The sequence below is a fragment of the Acinonyx jubatus genome, chromosome C1 (assembly GCF_027475565.1).
Source record: "Acinonyx jubatus isolate Ajub_Pintada_27869175 chromosome C1, VMU_Ajub_asm_v1.0, whole genome shotgun sequence".
Taxonomy (NCBI): domain Eukaryota; kingdom Metazoa; phylum Chordata; class Mammalia; order Carnivora; family Felidae; genus Acinonyx; species Acinonyx jubatus.
The window spans coordinates 162247009-162255481 of NC_069381.1; the positions used below are offsets into that span (position 1 = coordinate 162247009).

An 8473-nucleotide genomic window follows, 5' to 3' on the forward strand; every position below is an offset into this window, starting at 1 on the left:
TGCCACCCAGAGTGAGGAGCTCAGATACTTGGTCCATTGAGACATCAATCTAATGCTTTCAGTTCCTTTGATTACAATGTGTTGGAAAAGCCATCTCTGGAGAGGGAAGAAAAGTTAGCTTATTACAATTATGGTGCTATACAAGGAAAATCAAAGCAGCAAACAGCAGGCAGTGTCCCTTTCCTCTTGAACTCCAATAATCAGCTTCAAACTCAACTGGGAGAGCAGATGGTGAGGTCAGAAAAATGAGGAAAACTTTATACAGATCTGTGGACCACTCCAGATCTTCATGGATTCCCAACACCCTTAACTTTGTAATCTATCTTGATTACTTGAGGGATTGAAGCTTTCGGACTCCATTTTTTGACCAGTGCAGTAAAATGGCATACATAGATGATCCTTTTAAGGTATACTGTGTTCTTTTCTGATTGCACCCTGCAGGATTTAGATGCATAAATAGCCTCCCCTTTGATGCCTAATAAGTGAATATTGCAGCAAGAAGCCTTTCTTGGAAGATTGGAACGATCAGTCCACCTTTAGCTGGTTCATCATTGAGAAGATAGTTGCTTCCCAAACCTACTGTCTAAGCCAGTGCTGAAATGGTTTCCAATTCACTTGTAATATAAAGACATGGCCCTGTCACGATGATAATTCCAGGATGCCTTGTGGATGGTGGTGCACATCTCCCATTTGTGATCTAGTAACCTTCCTGGCTTGAATTTGTCCTGACAGTTGTAGTAACATCCATGGTAACAGGAGCATTTCCAACCCCATGGATCATTTACCTTCATCCTTGACAGGGCTATCATCGAAGAGCCAAGAAAGAAAATTTGTAGAGTTGCAATAAGTATTAGGGTATTCTCATTCTCCATCAGACCAACAGGTTAAAAATAAGGTCAAATAGCTCTGGCATCTTTTTCACACTGACAAAATGCTGTGTTCTGAAGCCATTTTTCTTACAAAATAGATAGAGGGGATGGAACCATTCTGAGAGTGAGTGAAAGACTCCACGGCTTATGTTCCTCTTCTGGACATCTGTTCCCAATTCATCAACTCAGCAGAATACGATGGGGATGGGGTTCCAGATCCTGGGAGCTCCAGCTGCAAGACACAGGACTTGGCCAGTTTGTGAAACCTTTGTGATGCTGCATGGTCAGGACTTCCTACTGGCCACATGGCTTGGACAAGTCAGCCCACTCATCAGGGTGGAAGAGGTGTGCAGGGAATGGTGGTCCCAAGTCCACGTGGCTACAGCTGGGCTGGTAGTTGTCTGTCCTGAGGCACTGGTACTGGGGCTGCTGCTCCCCCATCTGGTGCCACCAGGACCACTTGTTGCTCCAGGCCAGCTTCGAGAACACACCCCCAGGGTACTAACTCCCCGAACGTTGCTTCGCAGAACAAATCTAGAGTCAAGATTCAGCCAGTTCAGGGCACAGCAGTGCGGCTGCACTGAGCTCCCAGTCAGTGCCCACCCGGCCCATGACCTCCTCCCTGGAGCCCTGATACCTGTCAAAAAACTCAGAGAGACTTTTTTTTAATTTTATTTTCTTTTTTCTTTCTTTTTTAATTTAAATTTTAGTTAACATACAGTGCAACATTGGTTTCAGAAGTAGAATTCAGTGATTTGTCACTTACATGCAACACCCAGTGCTCATCATTAACAAGTGTCCTCCTTAATGCCCTTCAACTATCTAGCCCATCCCCCCACCGGCCTCCCCTCCAGAAACCTTCACTTTGTTTTCTATCATTAAGAGTCTCTTGTGGTTTATTCCCTCTCATCTCTCCCCATCTTCCTATATGTTCATCTGTTTTGTTTCTTAAATTCCACATAAGAGTGAAGTTATAGGGTACTTGTCTTTCTGTGACCAACTTATTTTGCTTAGCATAATACACTCTAGCACCATCCACGTCATTGTAAATGGCAAGATTTTGTTCTTTTTGATGGCTGAGTAATATTCCACTGTGTGTGTGTGTGTGTGTGTGTGTGTGTGTGTGTGTGTCTCGCAATTTGTTTATCTCTTAATTAGTCATTGGACATTTGGGTTCTCTCCATAGTTGGGCTATTATTGACAATGTTGCTATAAACATTGCGGTGCCTGTACCCCTATGAATTTCTACTTTTGCATCCTTTGGGTAAATAGTAACAGTGCAATTACTGGATTTCAGGGTGTTCTATTTTTAGTTTTTTGAGGAACCTTCATACTGTTCTCCAGAGTGGGTGCACCAGTTTGCATTCCCACCAACAGTACAAGAGGGTAAAATAAAAAAATTTTGTAAGAGTGAGACAGAGAGTGCACACGAGTTGGGGAGGGAGGGGGAGAATTTTAAGCAGGTTGCACATGCAGCACAAAATCTTACACAGGGCTCAATCTTCTGACCAAAATCAAGAATCAGATGCTTAAGCAACTGAGCCACCCAGGCAGCCCTCAATTAGGAGATACTTAATTCAACAATCCTAATGAATGGACCCTGTGTGGAACCTGACCCAAGCAAAACAAATGCTTTGTTATGTTGTTTTGTTTGAAGGAAAACAGGACCAGTATAGTGTTCACAGAAGGAAATCCAGAAGAACCGGGAGCCTTGAGGAAGAGAGGTTGGGAGTGAAGGCCAAGGAGGCAACCATGGGACCTCCTCTCTGCCATACCCACCTCAACCTCATTTAGATCTTGTCTCCAATTAGCCCCTCAATGAAATGTTTTGGTTTAAGTAGAATCTTAGAATAGGGATCCAGAAAAAGATCAGCTCTATTAAACCATGCTCTCCAACTCAACTAGAGATAAAACAAGAGAGAAAGGAGACATATCTCCAAATTCAATTCGATCTTCAGTTATGCTTTATAGAGAACTTATGTCATTCACAAAAGAGATGTAGCTTCCCCAGGGGAGACAGCAGGTGCACGTTTTCTCTCAAGGTTATTTAATTGCTGTCAGGAAGACATATGATTAACAAAACCAAATGCTGGAAATATGAAGTAGAGACAATTTTAAAGTTGTTTATATAGTTGATTACAGTATATCATACAATGTGTTTATATGCCATAAACCTGCCTATCACAAACTGTTTCCACACCTGTGCATCTGCACTCAACAGCCTACTGCTTCACTGTGCATAAATTCCCAGCTAAGAGAATGGCCAGCACCCAGGAGAACACAGTTTTCCTTCATGGCCTCTCAGTCACCTTCTGCACACCAGCTTCACACCGGGGAAGCTGAGGCCTGAGGCCTGGTGACCGCCAGCGTCCTCGACTGTGGTGAGAGGCCTCTGACCTCCACAAAATGACAGGCCTTTGGGGTTCCTCACTGTCCTTTAAGATATTGCTGTTCAAAACGAGGCCCGCTATTGTAATCTTGGTTACTGTTCAGAGATGAGACAAACACAGCATCGAGAGGAAGCATTTCAAATGTGGAGAGACATTTGGCAGGAGGAGGTTACGTCTGTTGAATCTAATAAAAAATGGGACTTGAATTTTGTGTGTATTGGTTTTATATTCCATTTTAACTTATTTTTATTGCACCTTACAAAATACCAGGCTGTGGCAGATTGGAAATTTAAAAACAACAACAACAACAACAACAACAACAAAACTTACCTTTCACCATACATAATTTGAGAAGCACTGCCTTAGAGTGATGGCCCCCATGTACGCTACATCCCAAAGCTTCCCTGTGACACTCTGACAGTTCCCAAGAGGCAGCCAATGGCAAAAATGTGGACCTAGAAAGATGGTCTTCTGAAGGGTCAAAGGGCCACTCATAGATGAGAAGCAAAAGTCAAATCTGCACATGGGTTAGGTCGACACCAGGGGTTGGTAGATCTCATGAAACCAGTCCAACTGACCCCTGGTTGCAGGATAACACTTAGCCTTTCCAAGAGTAAGAGTGTAGTAATGGTAGCAATAGAAGCAGCAGTGGCCAAGAACTTACATAGGACTTAACCATGATGCCGCTACCATCCTAAATACCTTACATATACCAAATGACGAGTGGTGCCTCCCTTTGGAGTGACGTATATTCATGTCGACACGCATACACTGGGAAGCGTAGCGTCGCGTCTGTTTACAGTGATTACTTACACAGCCCTGAAAATTTGCTAATGACTGACCCCTTATTTGAATATGTTAAGACATCATGACAAATATACTAGAGACACTAATCAAAGAATAGAACAATAATATCCAGTAATAACTCCAATAAATAGGAAGTTTGTGTTCAGATATTCATCATAGAGCTCAGCTGGAAAAAAATGTTAATGCAGAAATAGCATCCAATCTTGGAAAGTAGGGGGATAGTTTGAGCTATGTTTTCACTTTTTTGTTGTTGCACTTGGAAATTCTCAGGCAGGAAACAGAGATTCAAAAAATACATGTAAGAGGCAAAGACAACAACACAGCAAAACTTGCTTCCCAGCACAGAGACATTATCTAGTACCCAGTCTTTCATTTACTAGTTCTCCCCACCCACCCAGAAAGGTTATGAGACTGAGGCACAGTTCAGATATTTCTGTACTCTTTGCTCCAATGTTGAGGTTTAATAAATGTTCACATTTTATGAAGCCCGTATTTCACAAGCAGAATCTATCTGCCCTTTGAGAATGAGCCTTCTTTGCCTCTTACATCTGCCCTCTTCTGGAATCTCTGCTACATCCAGGGCTACCCCACTGCTGTGGGCAGCGAGATTCCCTGCTTGGGTTTGGAGTGGTCAGAATATGTTCATCACACACAGGTTTTCAGTCCATCTTTGTAGAGAGGGATCAAGGAGTTCACCCTGGTGAAACATAAGTAGAGGAAAAATTAGCTCCTCCCTCATGTTTCCATGGCCCTTATCCCTCCTTGGGTTCTGGGCATGAGCTGAGGCTTGACTTTGTGGGGTTAATGGATGTTCCCAAACCAACATGAACATACATGGAGATGTTTTCTCCCAACTGACTAAAATCTCTCCTTCTTCCCACCAATTTAAAACCTAGTGGGAAAATGGTAATGCTAAAGCCCAATCAATTAATATTCATTGGAATCCCATAACATTCCAAAGCCATGATTCCTGCCCCTAATGAACCATGAATCTCAAGAGATTCTTCTCCACATTAACTCTCTGTGCCCTTCAAGATGAGGTCATGGGTGTAGGCGTCCTCCTGAAGATAGAGAAGAGATAGAGAAGAGAAGATAGAGAAGAGAAAGAGAGAGCCTCCCAGGCAACTGGGTGAAAGACACAAGGTGAATTAGTGAAAAGACAAGAAGAGAAGGATATCTGTTACTTAGTGGGGATGTTTCCAGGACAAAAAGTCCCAATGTATTTTTTTGTGTTATTTCTTATGTCTCTGTAGTAATAAGAAGTAGGATGATTCCATATAAAGTGCCTTCAAAAACTTGTTGGGGTGTCTGGCTGGGTCAGTCACTGGAACGTGCAACTCTTAATCTCGGGTCATGAGTTCAAGCCCCACACTGAGTGTAAAGATTACTTAAGATTACTTGTCATTTTTACCTTCCCAACAAGAGATGACAAAGATATTAATATCTCCATTTTAAAGATAAGGACACCAAAACTCAGGAAGACTAAGTCTTTGTTCCCACAGTCATACATATTGGAGCAGAGCCAGCACCTTAATCAAAGTTCTGCTCAGTATTCTTTTGGGTGCCTGGTTGGCTCAATCTGTAGAACATGTGACTTTTGATCTTGGGGTCGTGTGTTCAAGCCCCTTGTTGGGTGTGGAGCCTACTTTAAAAAAATAAAATGAAATAATAAATAAACTCTTAAGCTCAGTGCTCTTTTACCATCATAGCTGCGCTTATGATCTTTCCCTGGATTTAATATATCCAAAACTGAATTCTTTATTATTCCTATAAATGTTTCTTCTCTCAACTTCTGTATAAGTCTGGGAGTTATCTTTGATACTTCATTCTCTCTCACTTTCCCAAACCCAACCCATCACCAACTTTTGGCAATTTTACCTCCAAACCCCCCTCTTGCTACTTCTAGCTACACTGCATGCGTCAAGCACTCTGGTCACTTATTTGTTAAATGCGTGTCAAAGTGGAATGAGTCCAATTAAGAATGTCACCAGGAAGACAAAGTAGTTGGGAGATGAGCTGGAATCCATTTATTTATTTATTTATTTAGAAGACACAAGTGAGGGAGGGGCAGATAGAGAGAGGAGAGAGAGAGAATCCCACGAGGAGCAGAGAAAGAGAGGGAGAGAGAGAGAAGCGGGGTTCCACCTCACCCAAAGTGGGGCTCCACCTCAACCGACATGGGGCTCGAACTCATGAACTGTTAGATCATGACCTGTGCCAAAGTCAGATGCTTAACTGACTGAGCCACCCAGGTGTCCCTGGATTTCCTTTTAAAAATAAGATTTTTTAGAAGTTTCTTCAAAAGAAAATAAGGAAAAATTAAGCTTGAGGGTCACCATATTTCACTTGGTTATATTGGGAAGGATAAGGTATAGCCATGGTAGTCTGAAATTTGCGGTTTAACTTCTCTGAGTGCAACTGAGATCTTTTCTGGAACAGGACAGTTTCAACCAAATGCATTGTGGTTTAATAACAAAAGCAAGTAATGCTTTAGATGATCTACTTAATCACACTCAAAGCTGGGAAAAAAATATTCCTACAATTTTATGGATTGATGTGTATTTATTTTTGAGAGAGAGAGACAGACAGATTGCAAGCCGGGGAGGGGCAGAGAGAGAGGGAGACAGAATCCAAAGCAGGCTCCAGGCTCTGAGCTGTCAGCACAGAGCCCAATGCGGGGCTTGAACTCAGGAACTGTGAGACCATGACCTGAGCTGAAGTTGGATGCTTAACTGTCTGAGCCACCCAGGTGCTCCTATAATTTTATGGATTGAAAACTGAGGTACAGAGAGGCAAAGTGACTTGCCCAGGGTTACACACCAACTAAGACTAGAATCCAGAATACCCACACCTACATAGGTGTTTTTCCCATCGGCTCTGTTAACCTCTTGGATGCATTCTGTTCTCATATTTTAATGCTACGTCAACTCAAACAATAAAAGGACAGTAAAAGGAATGTGAAGGGCATTCACAGGTTTAAGCTGAAGTCTGTGGCACAAACAACATGGCCCAGAGACTGAAGTTCTTCTATTGTTGTTCTAGAGACAGTGTGTGTGCTCCAGAAAATCAAAAGCAAAGACCTTAGTAAGAAATTGTCTTAAGGGACAAGAGTGTTAAAAATAACTATAGCTACAATAATTTGGCAATGAATACACAATATTAAAAGAGGTAAGTTGTGATATCAGAAACATAAAAGGGAGGAGTAAAAGGGTAGTTTTTGTATGTAATCCAAATTTGGTTGTTAATATAAAATACCCCGTTACATCTATAAGATGTTTTATGTAAGCCTCAAGATAACCAGAAAGCAAAAACCTCCAGTACATTCACAAAAGATAAAGAGAAGGGAATCAAAGCAGTCCACTGTGGAAAGCCATCAGTTCACAAGGAAAGGCAGCAAGAGGGGTAGAAAGGAACAGTGGGACTACAAAGCAGCCAGAAAACAATAAGATAGCAATAGTAAGTCCTTACCTATCAGTAAGTACTCTAACATAAATGGATTAAATTTTCTAATCAAAAGGCATAGAGTTTCTGGGAGGATTAAAAAAAAAAAACACCAAACTATATGCTGCCTGTAAGAGACAAAGTTCATACTACCCAGAGCCATCTATAAATCCAATGCAAACCCTATCAAAATTCTATTGGCATTTTTCAAGAAACAAAAAAAAAAAATCCTAAAGTTCATGTGGAACCATAAAAGATCCTGAATAGCCAAAGTAATGTTGAGAATGAAGAACAGAGCTGAAGGCATCACCCTTCCTGATTTCAAACAAGATTACAAAACTATAGGAATCAAAACAGTATGGTGCTTGCATGAAAACAGACACACAGACCAATGGAATAGAATAAAGAGTCAGAAATAACCCCTTGCATGTAGAGTTGACTAATATTTGACAAGGGAGCCAACAATACTCAATACAGAAAGATAGTCTCTTTAATAAGTGGTGCTGGGAAAACTAAGATAATCACATGCAACAGAATGAAATTGGGCCCCTATCTTATACCATACACAAAGATTAACTCAAAATGAGTTAAGGACTTAAACAGAAGAATGGAAACCATAAAATTCCTAGAGGAAAGCATGGGGGAAATCTCCTTGACACTGGTCGTGGCAATAATTTTTTGGATATGACACCAAAAGTATAAGCAACAAATGCAAAAATTAATAGTGAGGCTCATTAAACTAAAAAGTTTCTGCACAGAAAGAGAAACAACCAACAAAATAAGAAGGCAACCTATGAAATGGGAGAAAATATTTGCAAATCATATATCTGGTAAGTGATTAAAATCCAAAATACATAAAGAACACATGCAATTCAATAGCAAAACAAAACAAAACAAAAATCCAATTTCAAATGGGCAAAGGAACTGAATAGATATTTTCCAAAGAAGATATACAAATAGCCAACA

The 8473-nt window shown here is 41.1% G+C and overlaps 1 pseudogene; it reads right to left on the reverse strand.

Moving 5' to 3' along the window:
- Positions 1-328: 328 nt before the first annotated feature.
- On the reverse strand, positions 329-3599 carry LOC106988744 (tissue alpha-L-fucosidase-like; annotated as a pseudogene).
- Positions 3600-8473: the final 4874 nt, after the last annotated feature.